Raw genomic sequence first — 17,054 nt, 5'->3', positions numbered from 1 at the left:
TGTGTTGTTCCCATTGCTCTCCTGGTAACCGACTCGGCTTGGACAAGACTACTCTCTGCGTTAACCCTTTATCTGACCTCCTGTTGTTGAACCCGGCCCGTGACCTGAGTATTCTTTGCCTACCGTCTAGTACTGTCTGCTCCGTTGTTATTGACCCGGCTTGTCTGACTACTCTACTCGTGATCCCATCTAGCTCCCACCAGCTGTACGCCATTGGCGGCAGTCGTTATCGCAGCTGGGGTCACTCGGGGGCTGCGACCTGGTCTCAGGCTGCGTCAAGTCCATCCCCACCATCAGGGGCCCTGGTGAAGGGTAGCCTGGGGCTTAGACTCCGCGCCCTGAGGGACTCTGGTCTGTGGGTAGTGGCTGTCGTCAGTCGCAGCGTGACCGTACCATAGGCCTGCCTGCCCATTCCAGCGTTCCTGCCCTGACATTACACAAGTGCCATGAATCCTGATGGTGCAGGTACGCCTTCGATCCCTATGTTACTCGCCAGACTTGACCAACAGGATCGCTTGTTGGATCAGTTCGCTCAGGCGTTGCAGGCTCTGCTTGCACGCACAGCGCACCTTACCCCTGGGGCTATTAGGTCAGTTGTTACTCCGGTGGACTCTCCCACTGTTGCTCCGGTTGTTGCACCTACCTCTGCATCTGTTGCGGAACCCGCGGTACCCAGAGGTATGACTGGTTCTGCCCCTCTTCCTCAGCGCTTTGGGGGGGAACCGAGTCAGTGTCGTGGTTTTCTTAACCAAGTGGGGATTTACTTTGAATTAATACCTCACGCTTTCCCTACTGAGAGGGCAAAAGTGGGCTTCCTAATCTCGCTGCTCTCTGATAGGGCCTTGGCCTGGGCTAATCCCTTATGGGAGAGGAATGACCCGGTGATTCACGTGTTTACCCGTTTCGTTGCCTCCTTCCGTACGGTATTCGACGTACCCGCTCGCTCCGCTTCTGCTGCCAAATTGCTCATGTCCATGCATCAGGGTTCACGAACCGTTGCCGAGTACGCCATCGAATTTCGTACTTTGGCGGCAGAGGTGGGTTGGAACAATGAGGCTCTGGTGGCTGCTTTCTCTCATGGTCTCTCTGATGCGTTGAAGGACGAGATCGCAGCCAAAGAACTGCCTGTGGAGTTAGAGGCACTCATCTCCTTCCTAATCTTGATTGACACCAGGCTCAGAGAGAGGCCTTCATTTAAGGAGCGGCTGCGGAGGCCTCCTAACCGTTTGGCGCCTACGTTTTCTGTCCCACCCGTGCCTCCCTCTCCTCCCACGCCTCCTGGGGATGGTTTGTCTGGTAGTGAGCCCATGCAGCTGGGGTTTGCTCGCCTTTCCGAGGGGGAGCGGGCCTCTCGGCGTCGGGAGGGTCGCTGCCTGTACTGTGGACTCGGGGGGCATTTTCGGCAGTCCTGTCCGGTCCGTCCGGGAAACGCCCGCACCTGAGATCCTGTCGGGGGCAGATCTTGGGTGGAGTTTCCTCGTCCCCGGTTTCCCGTAAAGATAAACCGCTTATCACCGTTGTCCTCTCTTGGGCAGGAGGCTCGGTGACGGCCCAGGCGCTGGTAGACTCTGGGGCTGGCGGTTTGTTTATGGACAGTTCGTTTGCTGCCCAGTACTCCATTCCTCTGCAGGCTCGAGAGACTCCATTGGTTCTCGAGGCGATAGATGGCAGGCCCTTGCAGCCATCGCAGGTTACCCACGAGACCCTGCCGGTGGAGGTAGCTATTGGGGCTGTTCACAGGGAATTGGCCTGTTTCCAGGTGATTTCTTCCCCGCACTACTCCGTGGTTTTGGGCTATCCCTGGCTTCAGAGGCACAATCCGACCTTTGATTGGCGATCGGCCGAGATTCTCTCATGGTCACCACGGTGTGGGGCTGGTTGCATCCGTGGTCCGGTTAAGGTGCTGTGCACCTCCTCGGACTCTGTGCTGCCCACTGAATATGGGGAGTACCTGGACGTGTTTGACAAGGTGCGCGCCGGTGCCCTGCCTCCTCATCGTCCATACGATTGTGCCATAACCTTACAAACTGGTGCTACTCCTCCGCGTGGCAGGGTGTATCCTCTTTCGGTGGCAGAGAATCAGGCCATGGAGGAATACGTTGCGGATGCGCTTTCCCGGGGGCACATTCGCAAGTCTACATCTCCAGCAGGAGCTGGGTTTTTTTTTGTGAAAAAGAAGGGAGGTGAGCTGAGACCCTGCATTGATTTTAGGGGTCTCAATCGGATCACGATTAAAAATGCTTATCCTATTCCGTTGATCACCGAGTTGTTTGACCGCCTCAAGGGAGCAACGGTCTTTACTAAGCTCGACCTTAGGGCTGCCTACAACCTTGTACGGATCAAGGAGGGCGATGAGTGGAAGACCGCGTTCAACACCAGAACCGGCCACTATGAATACCTGGTTATGCCCTTCGGGTTGTGTAACGCACCCGCGGTCTTTCAGGAGTTTATTAACGATGTCTTACGTGACTTGTTGCAGCAGTGCGTGGTGGTTTACTTGGACGACATCCTGGTTTACTCTGCGTCTATGGAGACTCATATCCAGGATGTTAAGCGGGTGCTGCAACGGTTACGTGAAAACGAGCTTTTCTGTAAGCTCGAGAAGTGTGAATTTCACCAATCCCAGGTTGCCTTTTTAGGCTACATCATTTCCCCGATGGGTTTTTCTATGGACCCTGAGAAGGTTTCAGCGGTTCTGCAGTGGCCTCGTCCCAGTGGTCTTCGGTCCATTCAGCGCTTTTTGGGATTTGCCAACTATTATCGGAAGTTTATCAGGAACTTTTCCACATTGGCAAAGCCTCTCTCAGATCTGACCAAGAAGGGCAGTAACCCTCACGAGTGGTCACCCGAGGCCATCTCAGCTTTCAAGGCTCTGAAAGCCGCCTTCACTTCGGCCCCAATTCTGTCTCATCCCAATCCTGGGTTGCCTTTTGTTCTCGAGGTTGATGCATCTGAGACAGGAGTAGGCGCCCTCTTGTCCCAGCGACGGTCACCTGAGGGACCCCTACTTCCTTGTGGGTTCTACTCCAAGAAGCTTTCCTCTGCAGAGTGCAACTACCAGATTGGAGACAGGGAGTTGTTGGCCATTATTCTGGCTCTCAAGGAATGGAGGCACCTGCTTGAGGGTTCTGTGGTCCCGGTCCTAGTTCTCACTGACCACAAGAACCTCACATATCTCTCGGAGGCTAAGAGGTTGACACCCCGTCAGGCCAGGTGGGCTCTGTTTTTGTCACGTTTTAACTATGTGGTCTCTTACTTGCCTGGTTCCAAGAATGTCAGGGGCTGATGCCTTGTTGCAGTAATACTCTGAGCTGTCCAGGGAGGACTCTGAGCCGACCTCGGTCATTCCTCCTAACCAGATCCTGGCTGCCATTCGTACCAACCTGACTTCTCCCCTTGGGGAGCAGATTTTGGCGGCTCAAACTAACGCTCCCCCTGAGAGACCTGCTGGAAGATGTTTTGTACCTGAGGGATTGCGTACCCGCTTGCTACGTACCTACCATAATGCCAAGACTGCCGGTCATCCTGGTAGGAACCAATTGTCCTGGGTCGTTTCTCGGTTATTCTGGTGGCCATCTCTCCGTTCTGACATCGCCTCATATGTAGCAGCTTGTTCGGTCTGTGCCCAGAATAAATCTCCTCGGCACCTTCCATTGGGCCTTCTGCAACCCATTCCCAATGGGGAGCGTCCCTGGTCACACCTGGGAATGGATTTTATTGTGGATCTTCCTGCGTCTCAAGGTCATACGGTCATTCTTATGGTGATCGATCGTTTTTCTAAGATGTGCCATTGCGTTCCATTCAAGAAATTGCCGACTGCACAGGAACTGGCTACGGTTTTCGCCAAGGAGATCTTTCGCTTGCACGGGTTGCCCAAGGTGATTGTCTCGGACCGTGGGAGCCAGTTTGTGTCCAGGTTCTGGCGCGCCTTCTGCTCCCAGTTGGGTATCGAGCTTTCCTTCTCTTCGGCCTACCACCCTCAGTCCAATGGGGCTGCGGAGCGTTCCAACCAGGCCCTGGAACAATTCCTTCGTTGCTATATATCGGATCATCAGGACAACTGGGCCGATCTCCTGCCATGGGCAGAGTTTGCGAGGAACTCGGCTGTCAACTCCTCCTCTGGGATGTCCCCCTTCATGGCCAACTATGGGTTCCAACCCGCTGTATTGCCTGAGTTGTTCTCTCCACAGGACATTCCGGCTGTGGATAACCACCTGGCTGCTCTGCGCTCCTCATGGGGGCAGATTCAGAGGTCCTTGAAGGACTCAGCACAGCGCCAGAAGCTCCAGGCTGATCGTAGACGGTTGCCCGCTCCCTCATACCAGGTCGGAGATCGGGTGTGGTTGTCCACTCGCAACCTCAAGCTTCGGGTGCCCACACCAAAGCTGGCCCCCCGTTTTGTTGGTCCTTTCCGCATTCTTCGCAGGGTGAACCCGGTGGCCTATGCCCTTGCTCTTCCTCCTGGGATGCACATCTCCAATGTCTTCCACGTATCCCTGTTGAAACCTCTGATCTGTAATCGCTTTACTGCCTCTCTGCCTCGTCCTCGTCCTATCAGGGTCGACGGTCATGAGGAGTATGAGGTGAGCCGCATCTTGGATTCTCGGTTGGTCCGCGGTCGGGTACAGTTTTTGGTCCATTGGCGTGGTTATGGTCCCGAGGAACGTTCCTGGGTTCCTTCCGCGGATGTTCATGCTCCTGCCCTCCTCCGCGCTTTTCACGCCCGATTTCCTCAGAAACCTTTTGTGGAGCCACGGAGGGGGAGGGGCCCTTGAGGAGGAGGTACTGTCAAGGTCCTACCTTTCTTCAGAGCTTGTGCATCTCCATGAGCTGGCCTCCATCTTGGTTTTCTGCAAAGCATGGTGGGAACCTTTATGCCTTCAGGCTTCTGCGGCTCCTCCTCAGAAGGGTGTGGTTGAGCACATTTAAACCTGCTGTCTGCAAGTGTGCTCTGCACTTGTGTCCTGTATGTTGCCCTGTTGCAAGCTCTTGTGTTGTTCCCATTGCTCTCCTGGTAACCGACTCGGCTTGGACAAGACTACTCTCTGCGTTAACCCTTTATCTGACCTCCTGTTGTTGAACCCGGCCCGTGACCTGAGTATTCTTTGCCTACCGTCTAGTACTGTCTGCTCCGTTGTTATTGACCCGGCTTGTCTGACTACTCTACTCGTGATCCCATCTAGCTCCCACCAGCTGTACGCCATTGGCGGCAGTCGTTATCGCAGCTGGGGTCACTCGGGGGCTGCGACCTGGTCTCAGGCTGCGTCAAGTCCATCCCCACCATCAGGGGCCCTGGTGAAGGGTAGCCTGGGGCTTAGACTCCGCGCCCTGAGGGACTCTGGTCTGTGGGTAGTGGCTGTCGTCAGTCGCAGCGTGACCGTACCATAGGCCTGCCTGCCCATTCCAGCGTTCCTGCCCTGACAGAGATGACCTCTTTAGTCCTGATGTGATGATTAGGGGTCAGTAGTATGTGATGCAGAGTTCAGGGGTCAGTATTAAGTGATGCAGAGTTCAGGGGTCAGTAGTATGTGATGCAGAGTTCAGGGGTCAGTAGTATGTGATGCAGAGTTCAGGGGTCAGTATTAAGTGATGCAGAGTTCAGGGGTCAGTAGTAAGTGATGCAGAGTTCAGGGGTAAGTAGTATGTGATGCAGAGTTCAGGGGGTCAGTAGTATGTGATGCAGAGTTCAGGGGTCAGTAGTAAGTGATGCAGAGTTCAGGGGTAAGTAGTATGTGATGCAGAGTTCAGGGGTCAGTAGTATGTAATGCAGAGTTCAGGGGTCAGTAGTATGTGATGCAGAGTTCAGGGGTCAGTAGTATGTGATGCAGAGTTCAGGGGTCAGTAGTATGTGATGCAGAGTTCAGGGGTCAGTAGTATGTGATGCAGAGTTCAGGGGTCAGTAGTATGTGATGCAGAGTTCAGGGGTCAGTATTAAGTGATGCAGAGTTCAGGGGTCAGTAGTAAGTGATGCAGAGTTCAGGGGTCAGTAGTAAGTGATGCAGAGTTCAGGGGTCAGTAGTATGTGATGCAGAGTTCAGGGGTCAGTAGTATATGATGCAGAGTTCAGGGGTCAGTAGTATGTAATGCAGAGTTCAGGTGTCAGTAGTATGTGATGCAGAGTTCAGGGGTCAGTAGTATGTGATGCAGAGTTCAGGGGTCAGTATTAAGTGATGCAGAGTTCAGGGGTCAGTAGTAAGTGATGCAGAGTTCAGAGGTCAGTAGTATGTGATGCAGAGTTCAGGGGTCAGTATTAAGTGATGCAGAGTTCAGGGGTCAGTAGTAAATGATGCAGAGTTCAGGGGTCAGTAGTATGTGATGCAGAGTTCAGGGGTCAGTAGTATGTAATGCAGAGTTCAGGGGTCAGTAGTAAATGATGCAGAGTTTAGCAGTCAGTAGTATGTGATGCAGAGTTCAGGGGTCAGTAGTGATGCAGAGTTCAGGGGTCAGTAGTATGTGATGCAGAGTTCAGGGGTCAGTAGTAAATGATGCAGAGTTCAGGGGTCAGTAGTAAATGATGCAGAGTTCAGGGGTCAGTAGTAAATGATGCAGAGTTCAGGGGTCAGTAGTATGTGATGCAGAGTTCAGGGGTCAGTAGTATGTAATACAGAGTTCAGGGGTCAGTAGTATGTGATGCAGAGTTCAGGGGTCAGTAGTATGTAATACAGAGTTCAGGGGTCAGTAGTAAATGATGCAGAGTTCAGGGGTCAGTAGTATGTGATGCAGAGTTCAGGGGTCAGTAGTAAGTGATGCAGAGTTCAGGGGTCAGTAGTATGTGATGCAGAATTCAGGGGTCAGTAGTATGTGATGCAGAGTTCAGGGGTCAGTAGTAAGTGATGCAGAGTTCAGGGGTCAGTAGTATGTGATGCAGAATTCAGGGGTCAGTAGTATGTAATGCAGAGTTCAGGGGTCAGTAGTATGTAATGCAGAGTTCAGGGGTCAGTAGTATGTGATGCAGAATTCAGGGGTCAGTAGTATGTGATGCAGAGTTCAGGGGTCAGTAGTATGTAATGCAGAGTTCAGGGGTCAGTAGTATGTGATGCAGAGTTCAGGGGTCAGTAGTATGTGATGCAGAGTTCAGGGGTCAGTAGTATGTAATGCAGAGTTCAGGGGTCAGTAGTATGTGATGCAGAGTTCAGGGGTCAGTAGTATGTGATGCAGAGTTCAGGGGCCAGGAGTAAGTGATGCAGAGTTCAGGGGTCAGTAGTATGTGATGCAGAGTTCAGTGGTCAGTAGTATGTGATGCAGAGTTCAGTGGTCAGTAGTAAGTGATGCAGAGTTCAGTGGTCAGTAGTAAGTGATGCAGAGTTCAGGGGTCAGTAGTATATAATGCAGAGTTCAGTGGTCAGTAGTATGTGATGCAGAGTTCAGGGGTCAGTAGTATGTGATGCAGAGTTCAGGGGTCAGTAGTAAATGATGCAGAGTTCAGGGGTCAGTAGTATGTGATGAAGAGTTCAGGGGTCAGTAGTAAGTGATGAAGAGTTCAGGGGTCAGTAGTATGTATTGCAGAGCTCAGGGGTCAGTAGTATGTGATGAAGAGTTCAGGGGTCAGTAGTAAGTGATGAAGAGTTCAGGGGTCAGTAGTATGTATTGCAGAGCTCAGGGGTCAGTAGTATGTGATGCAGAGTTCAGTGCTCAGTAGTAAGTGATGCAGAGCTCAGGGGTCAGTAGTATGTGATGCAGAGTTCAGGGGTCAGTAGTATGTGATGCAGAGTTCAGGGGTCAGTAGTATGTGATGCAGAGTTCAGGGGTCAGTAGTATGTGATGCAGAGCTCAGGGGTCAGTAGTATGTAATGAAGAGTTCAGGGGTCAGTAGTAAGTGATGCAGAGTTCAGGGGTCAGTAGTATGTGATGAAGAGTTCAGGGGTCAGTAGTAAGTGATGCAGAGTTCAGGGGTCAGTAGTAAGTGATGCAGAGTTTAGGGGTCAGTAGTATGTGATGCAGAGTTCAGTGCTCAGTAGTAAGTGATGCAGAGTTCAGGGGTCAGTAGTAAGTGATGCAGAGCTCAGGGGTCAGTAGTATGTAATGCAGAGCTCAGGGGTCAGTAGTATGTAATGCAGAGTTCAGGGGTCAGTAGTATGTGATGCAGAGTTCAGGGGTCAGTAGTATGTGATGCAGAGCTCAGGGGTCAGTAGTATGTAATGAAGAGTTCAGGGGTCAGTAGTAAGTGATGCAGAGTTCAGGGGTCAGTAGTAAGTGATGCAGAGCTCAGGGGTCAGTAGTATGTAATGCAGAGCTCAGGGGTCAGTAGTATGTAATGCAGAGTTCAGGGGTCAGTAGTATGTGATGCAGAGTTCAGGGGTCAGTAGTATGTGATGCAGAGCTCAGGGGTCAGTAGTATGTAATGAAGAGTTCAGGGGTCAGTAGTAAGTGATGCAGAGTTCAGGGGTCAGTAGTAAGTGATGCAGAGTTCAGGGGTCAGTAGTAAGTGATGCAGAGTTCAGGGGTCAGTAGTATGTATTGCAGAGCTCAGGGGTCAGTAGTATGTATTGCAGAGCTCAGGGGTCAGTAGTATGTGATGCAGAGTTCAGGGGTCAGTAGTAAGTGATGCAGAGTTCAGGGGTCAGTATTATGTGATGCAGTGTTCAGGGGTCAGTAGTATGTAATGAAGAGTTCAGGGGTCAGTAGTATGTAATGCAGAGTTCAGGGGTCAGTAGTATGTATTGCAGAGCTCAGGGGTCAGTAGTATGTGATGCAGAGTTCAGGGGTCAGTAGTATGTGATGCAGAGTTCAGTGGTCAGTAGTATGTGATGCAGAGTTCAGGGGTCAGTAGTATGTGATGCAGAGTTCAGGGGTCAGTAGTATGTAATACAGAGTTCAGGGGTCAGTAGTATGTGATGCAGTATTCAGGGGTCAGTAGTAAGGGATGCAGAGTTCAGGGGTCAGTAGTAAGTCTCGGTTCACACTACTGTGACCTGAAAGTCGCACGACCATACCAGGCACCTTCCTGGCGTTTTGCTGGTGACTTGAGTACTCCTCTGATGCAACTTGATGCGACTTTCATGCCATGCGACTTTGCCTGTGGCCAATGAGAATGTCAGGTCCTGTCATGTCGGATCCAAACCACATCAATATAGACGAGGATCTGACTTGAAGGCGACTTCCATTAAAGTCTATGGGTACAAGAAGGATAGGTGTCTCCTTGAAGTAGCTCAGGAACCTTTTCTGAACTCGGAGCTGCTTCAGTCATGCTAATTCAGACGGCTCTCATTGACTAACATGGGATTTCACGTGTCATGCGACTTGGGGGGTCTCACAAGTGGAATCCACAAGTCAGGTGTGCAGTGTTTGTGGGAAGAATGAACGGTATAAAGAACATAAAGAGGAAGAAGATTTTGCACCACAAGACGTGTGTTTCCTCTGCAATTTATGGAGAACCAGGGGCGGACTGACCATTCGTGCACTTTGGCACTGCTCAAGGGCCCGGGGTCAGTAGGGGGCCCCATGAGATGCCCCTAGTACCTTTCATAGGCTTTTATGGGTGTGGTTTTAGTGTGGGTGAGGACACAGGGGCCCCAGGATACCCTATTGCCCGGGGTCCCCATGAGTTGTCAGCCCGCCCTTGTGGAGAGCTGCATGAAACCTGGTGTGTCCGTCCAATCACAACCGGTATTTCTGTGTCTGGTGGTGAGGGAACCCATACTAAAATGTATACGTCATAAAACATCACAGGAGGCTAACACAGTCCGAAGGGAAATCTCATGACCACCAATGGGATGGTGGTTACGAATTGGATTTGGGGATAAGGGGAGGGGTGGCTGCCCTGGGTGCGATGGTTTACTGTAGGGATGGGGCATCTTTCTTCATTGATAGTGACAGCGGTATCTCTACTCCTGTCAGCGTGATAACGTCTGAAGCAGTCTCCGATGCATAGGCCTGGTTGGGAGGGACATTGGGGACAATGAAAACTAATGTCTCTCCTAACCCCCCTCTGTTGCATACCGTACATTTTTTTCTGCATCTTCTTCCTGTTTCTGATGGTGGAATCCTCTCAGGGAAATGGCGTTCATGAAGTCTGCTGATACAATCGGAGCGAATGGTTTGTGGTGGAGATCCTTGCTGATAGATTAGGGCAGTGAGGACGTCTTCTATGAATTTGAGGAAGGGGGTAGGTCTCTCCATTGATTTTTGATAGGTGATGTATGCATAAAAAATGGCCATGTGAAAAAAGTATATTGTAGTAGAGGGACTTCCTTGCTGATAAATATGGCTGCAGCATCTGATCGTTTAAATCCACCCCCCCCCCCCATGAATTGATTATAATTGTGGCTACACTCTGGCTCTTGGATGGGACCTTGTCTTCTATGAATTTCCACCATGGTGTCATTATGGATAGTGGACGGGGCAGAACCATCTCTCCTATCCCTCCACTTCACGGCCAGCACTTCCTCGTTCCTCAGACTTGCAGATTCCCCTCTTTGTAGAATTATGTTCACTAAATTTTGTGGGAAGCCCTTCCTGCTTTTTTCGGTTGGTACCGCAGGCCACCATTTTCTCAAGGTACAGGTGGTGGAAAAGGGGCAGGCTTGTATAATAATTGTCTAGGTAGATGTGATACCCCTCTTGGAAAAGTGGAAAGGCCAGGTCCCAGACAATTTTTCCACTTGTGTAGGTTGGGCACCCAGGGGGCTGGAGCTGGGAGTCCTTGCCTTCATGCACGCTGTGACGGGAGTCACTTTGGGTGGGGGGCCCATGGAACCCAGCTCACTTTAGAGAGGTGGGGAGACCCCTGTCTCAGCTCCCCATATCCCTCTTATGTGTAAGTCACCCTGTGCCTGTTAGGGGTACAGGGTGATCTGTCCTGATATTGTGTAGACATGTCTAAGAGATAGGTGGGGTGGGGGTTGTTGATTGTTTAATGCCATGTGACTGCATCCCATTGTTCTATTGTTTGTCTGGTTTGGGAGCAAACTATTATGGGATGTACAGTTGCAAGAAAAAGTATGTGAACCCCTTGGGATTATGTGGAGTTTTGCATGAATTGGGCATAAAATGTGCTCTGAACGTCATCTAAGTCACAACAATAGAAGAACACAGTCTGCTGAACATAATACTACACAAACATTAGATGTTGCCATGGTTTAATTGCACATAACATGTAAACATTCACAGTGCAGGGAGGAAAAAGTATGTGAGGCCCTAGCTTAATGACTTCTCCCAGAGCTAATTGGAGCCAGGACTGAGCCAACCTTGACTCCAATCAGTGTGATGATATTGGATGTGTTGCTGACAGCTGTCCTGCCCTTAAAAAACACACACCTGTTTTGGGTTTACTTGTTTCAAGAAGCACTGTCTGATGTGAACCATGCCTCGCAGAAAAGAGCTCTCAGAAGACCTACCATCAAGAATTGTTGACTTGCATGAAGCTGGAAAGGGTTACAAAAGTATCTCCTTGAGCCTTGATGTTCCTGTGTCCACGGTAAGACAGACTGTCTACAAATGGAGAAAGTTTAGCACTGTTGCTACTCTCCCTAGGCGTGGTCGTCCTGTAAAAATGACTGCAAGAGCACAGCGCAGAATGCTGCATGAGGTAAAGAAGAATCCCAGAGTGTCAGCTAAAGACCTACAGAAATCTCTGGCACATGCTAACATTTTTGTTGACACATCTACAATCAGGAAAACATTAAACAAGAATGGAGTACATGGGAGGACACCACGGAGGAAGCCATTGCTGTCCAAAAAGAATATTGCAGCACGTTTGAAGTTTGCAAAAGAGCACCTGGATGTTCCACAGCACTACTGGCAGAATATACTGTGGACAGATGAAACCAAGATTGAGTTGTTTGGGAAGAACACACAACACTATGTGTGGAGAAAAAAAGGCCCAGCCCCCCAACATCAAAACCTCATCCCCACTGTGAAACATGGCGGAGGGAGCATCATGGTTTGGGGCTGCTTTGCTGCCTCAGGGGCTGGACGGATTGTTGTCATTGATGGGAAAATGAATTCCAGAGTTTATCAAGACATTTTGCAGGAAAACGTACGACCATCTGTCCACCAACTGAAGCTCTGCAGAGGATGGGTGATGCAACAGGACAATGACCCAAAGCATACAAGTAATTCAACAAAACAATGGCTGCAACAGCACAGAATACGCCTTCTGGAGTGGCCCAGTCAGAGTCCTGACCTCAACCCCATTGAAATGCTGTGGCATGACCTTAAGAGAGCGATTCACACCAGACATCCCAAGAATATTGCTACACTGAAACAGTTTTGTGAAGAGGAGTGGTCCAAAATGACTCCAGATCGTTGTGCAGGTCTGATCTGCAACTACAGGAGACGTTTGGTTGAGGTTATTGCTGCCAAAGGAGGGTCAACCAGTTATTAAGTCCAAAGGTTCAAATACTTTTTCCTCCCTGCACTGTGAATGTTTACATGTTATGTGCAATTAAACCATGGCAACAGCTAATGTTTGTGTAGTATTATGTTCAGCAGACTGTGTTCTTCTATTGTTGTGACTTAGATGACGTTCAGAGCACATTTTATGCCCAATTCATGCAAAACTCCACGGAATCCCAAGGGGTTCACATACTTTTTCTTGCAACTGTATGTGTTTATGTGTATTGGCTTGGTGGGGGGTGTCTCCAGCAGCCCTCCCTCCTGATGGGACTGTCTGCTGGTGTGTCTCTTATTACTAAATGTAGATTGCCCCGCCCTGTGTCATTATGCAGGGAGGGGGGATTGCCCCGCCCTGTGTCATTATGCAGGGAGGGGGGATTGTCCCCTAAGTGTATATATCTTGTATCTGTGTTAAAATAAACTAGTCTACTTTCTGGATTACTTCAAGACCGGTGTCGTGTAGTCTTGTATGGTTGGCTGTGGTGTCTGTGGTTGGTGTTCGGATGGGGAAGCGGTAGTCTATCAGAAGTACCGAAGCGCAGTCTGGGGTCGGTTCCGTTACACACGCGGAGGGCATGCACATATCCCGTGGCACTTTCACACAGCTTGTTGAGCTTCAGTCCATACCTGGCCCTTTTACTGGGAATATATTGCTTGAATCCCAGCCGGCCAGTAAAGTGGACAAAAGATTCGTCCACACAGATACTTTGGTCAGGGACATAAATTTCAAAAAATATTTTAGAAAGAAAATAAATTAGGGGGTGAATTTCATAGAGTTTGTCCTATCCTGGCTGATCTCGGGGAGGGCACTGGGAATAATCACTGAAAGGCAGGAAGCGCATTATCATGTCATAACGTGACCAGGACATTACAGATGAGAAGATGGGAATGTGATGGACGGGGTGGGTGGACCAATATGAATGTAAGCCCCATGTTGATCGTAAGACCCAAAAACAATTTAAGCTCCTCTACTGTAAGCCGTCTCCCCTCGAATGGACGGGCATAGCATGCATTGGGGGTTGTCTGCGATATATTGCTGGGCAAATAGGTTAGTCTGATCTACAATTGAAGGAAATTATCAGGAAAAATACATTAAAAAAAATCAACTGGGGAAAATGTTTCTGTGTTGGGCTGAACGCCTGGTTGTGTAGTGAAAGGGTGGATTGTAGCTGATCCTGAGCTGGAAGGCAGCCACAGAGGGTATCTGGGAGGTATGTTTGGGCCCTGACTCTTGGGGTCCAGTGCTGGTACCGGGCCTGTCATCCTGGGGTCTAGCTCTGTTGGCGTTTGCTGATGGACCAATTGGGTGTAATGGCCTTGGTACGTTGGCACTGCTCGTGGTTGTCTGGTCTTCAGAACGTCTTACTCTTTTAGGAGGGACTGCTTCCTCTTCCGATTCGGTCACCGATCCACTGCTTTCTATTGTCTTGTAATCCAAATCGGAATCGGATGGTGAGAGCTCCTCGCTGCTCTCGTCCGCCATGCTCAGGATTTGGAAAGCCTCCTCACTACAGTAATATTTTTATGACATCTTGGCAGTATGTCAGGCAACTGTGATGGGTACACTACTGATGGGCGGCAGTGATGGCGGCTCAGTTATGGGTGCTCTGAAAGGTACACTGATGGGCTGCACAGGTGTATGCACTGACAGGTACACTGACGGGCTGCACAGGTGTATGCGCTGACAGGTACGCTGATAGGCTGCACAGGTGTATGCACTGACAGGTACACTGACGGGCTGCACAGGTGTATGCGCTGACAGGTACACTGACGGGCTGCACAGGTGTATGCGCTGACAGGTACACTGACGGGCTGCACAGGTGTATGCGCTGACAGGTACGCTGATAGGCTGCACAGGTGTATGCACTGACAGGTACACTGACGGGCTGCACAGGTGTATGCACTGACAGGTACACTGATGGGCTGCACAGGTGTATGCACTGACAGGTACACTGACGGGCTGCACAGGTGTATGCGCTGACAGGTACACTGACGGGCTGCACAGGTGTATGCGCTGACAGGTACACTGACGGGCTGCACAGGTGTATGCACTGACAGGTACACTGACGGGCTGCACAGGTGTATGCGCTGACAGGTAGACTGATAGGCTGCACAGGTGTATGCGCTGACAGGTAGACTGATAGGCTGCACAGGTGTATGCACTGACAGGTACACTGACGGGCTGCACAGGTGTATGCACTGACAGGTACACTGACGGGCTGCACAGGTGTATGCGCTGACAGGTACGCTGATAGGCTGCACAGGTGTATGCACTGACAGGTACACTGACGGGCTGCACAGGTGTATGCACTGACAGGTACACTGACGGGCTGCACAGGTGTATGCACTGACAGGTACACTGACGGGCTGCACAGGTGTATGCGCTGACAGGTAGACTGATAGGCTGCACAGGTGTATGCGCTGACAGGTAGACTGATAGGCTGCACAGGTGTATGCACTGACAGGTACACTGACGGGCTGCACAGGTGTATGCACTGACAGGTACACTGACGGGCTGCACAGGTGTATGCGCTGACAGGTACACTGACGGGCTGCACAGGTGTATGCGCTGACAGGTACACTGACGGGCTGCACAGGTGTATGCACTGACAGGTACACTGACGGGCTGCACAGGTGTATGCGCTGACAGGTACACTGACGGGCTGCACAGGTGTATGCACTGACAGGTACACTGATAGGCTGCACAGGTGTATGCACTGACAGGTACACTGACGGGCTGCACAGGTGTATGCGCTGACAGGTAGACTGATAGGCTGCACAGGTGTATGCACTGACAGGTAGACTGATAGGCTGCACAGGTGTATGCACTGACAGGTACACTGACGGGCTGCACAGGTGTATGCACTGACAGGTACACTGATAGGCTGCACAGGTGTATGCACTGACAGGTACACTGATGGGCTGCACAGGTGTATGCACTGACAGGTACACTGATGGGCTCTGCTGAACAGGTACACTGATGGGCTGTACTGACAGGTACGTGATGAGCTGTATGACAGGTAGGTTGATGGGCAGCTGTGACAGGTACACTGATGGACAGTTGTGACAGGTATGTGATCAGCTGTGACAGGTAGGTTGATGGGCAGCTATGTCAGGTACACTGATGGGCAGTTGTGACAGGTAGGTTGATGGGCAGCTGTGACAGGTAGGTTGATGAACAGCTGTGACAGGTAGGTTGATGGGCAGCTGTGACAGGTAGGTTGATGGGCAGCTATGACAGGTAGGTTGATGGGCGGCTGTGTCAGGTACACTGATGGGCAGCTGTGACAGGTAGGTTGATGGGCAGCTATGACAGGTAGGTTGATGAGCAGATGTGACAGGTAGGTTGATGGGCAGCTGTGACAGGTAGGTTGATGGGCGGCTGTGTCAGGTACACTGATGGGCAGCTGTGACAGGTAGGTTGATGGGCAGCTGTGACAGGTAGGTTGATGGGCAGCTATGACAGGTAGGTTGATGGGCAGCTGTGACAGGTAGGTTGATGGGCAGCTGTGACAGGTAGGTTGATGGGCAGCTGTGACAGGCAATGGGCAGTGTGATGCAGAGTACTGAGTGCTGTATCTCCCTGTTCCCCTTCTCCTCCTCATGCAGGATCCGTGTGTGAGGAGGAGAAGCGGTAACAGCAAGTTACTTGTGATTGGCTGTGATAGGACACCATTTCATTGGCTGTTTACCCTCATCAGGGATGTGCTGTGTACGTGGGACAGAGCCGACAAGAGACCGGCATGCTGCGCGTCCCCCGGGGGCATTCTCTGGCACCATATGGCGTCCTCCCGGAGGGACGAGCTGTTTTGCCGCCTTTGCGCCATAGGCCGGGAGGGAACCGGTTATCTATAAGACATCTTGAAGGGTTTGCAGTTGTCTTTTCCCAAAGTCCTTCCCTTCAGTGACCAATAGAGGAGCAACCATTGACTGGGCTATACAAGATTGCCGAGTCTCCTCCACCCGGACAACCAGAGGTGGCCTGGTCCACCATACCGAGCGAGGTCTGAAGTCTCGGAAACATTATTTAATTATTCAACTTTTTTCCTGTTAATAGGAAAAGAAAACTTTGTCCAATTTGCCTGAAACCCTTACGGAGTACCTGGGATTTCCCTACTTCCAGGTCTATTGGTGAGACTCCATTCTTCTGGGATATTGGACGCCATCGGTGTCTCCTCATCTCCACAAACAGTCCTTCCAAGGAGAGGATGTCACTGGAACCTAATATCTGTCAATCTTCCATCATTTAAAAGGCGAAAAACGATAAAAATATAATTTTTTATAAACAGAAATTCTAACAAGGTGAGAACTTCATTGTGTAGATATGACTCAGACACAAGCAGGCGGAGCCATGTAGGGAGGAGGCGTGTTTCGTCACATGATCACTCTCACATTTGTGATACAGCACAGAGGAAAATGGTGAGGCATGGGCTGGGTGCTGTGTGACCCGGAACAGGAAGTTGTCACACAGGGACAAGCTAGGTGAATGAATACATGGACATAGGGAATCGATCAGCCATGACACTACAGACTGCAGACATGTGACCCATCATTACAAGGGAAGGAAACCAACAACGCCGAGAATAGAACTTCACTGATACCGAGTTATAACAAGAAACATCAGAAAGTATACAATGCCTTACATTCTAATAGAAGGGAAGGGTGCCAATTCTTTTTATTTTCCTTTTTTTAGAAAGTTTTGGAAAGTAAAATGCGGA

This window comes from Staurois parvus, unplaced genomic scaffold (genome assembly GCF_062004578.1).
Source record: "Staurois parvus isolate SC_StPar_1 unplaced genomic scaffold, SC_StPar_1.0 ptg001544l, whole genome shotgun sequence".
NCBI classification, from domain to species: Eukaryota; Metazoa; Chordata; class Amphibia; order Anura; family Ranidae; genus Staurois; species Staurois parvus.
This window is presented reverse-complemented; position numbering follows the sequence as displayed.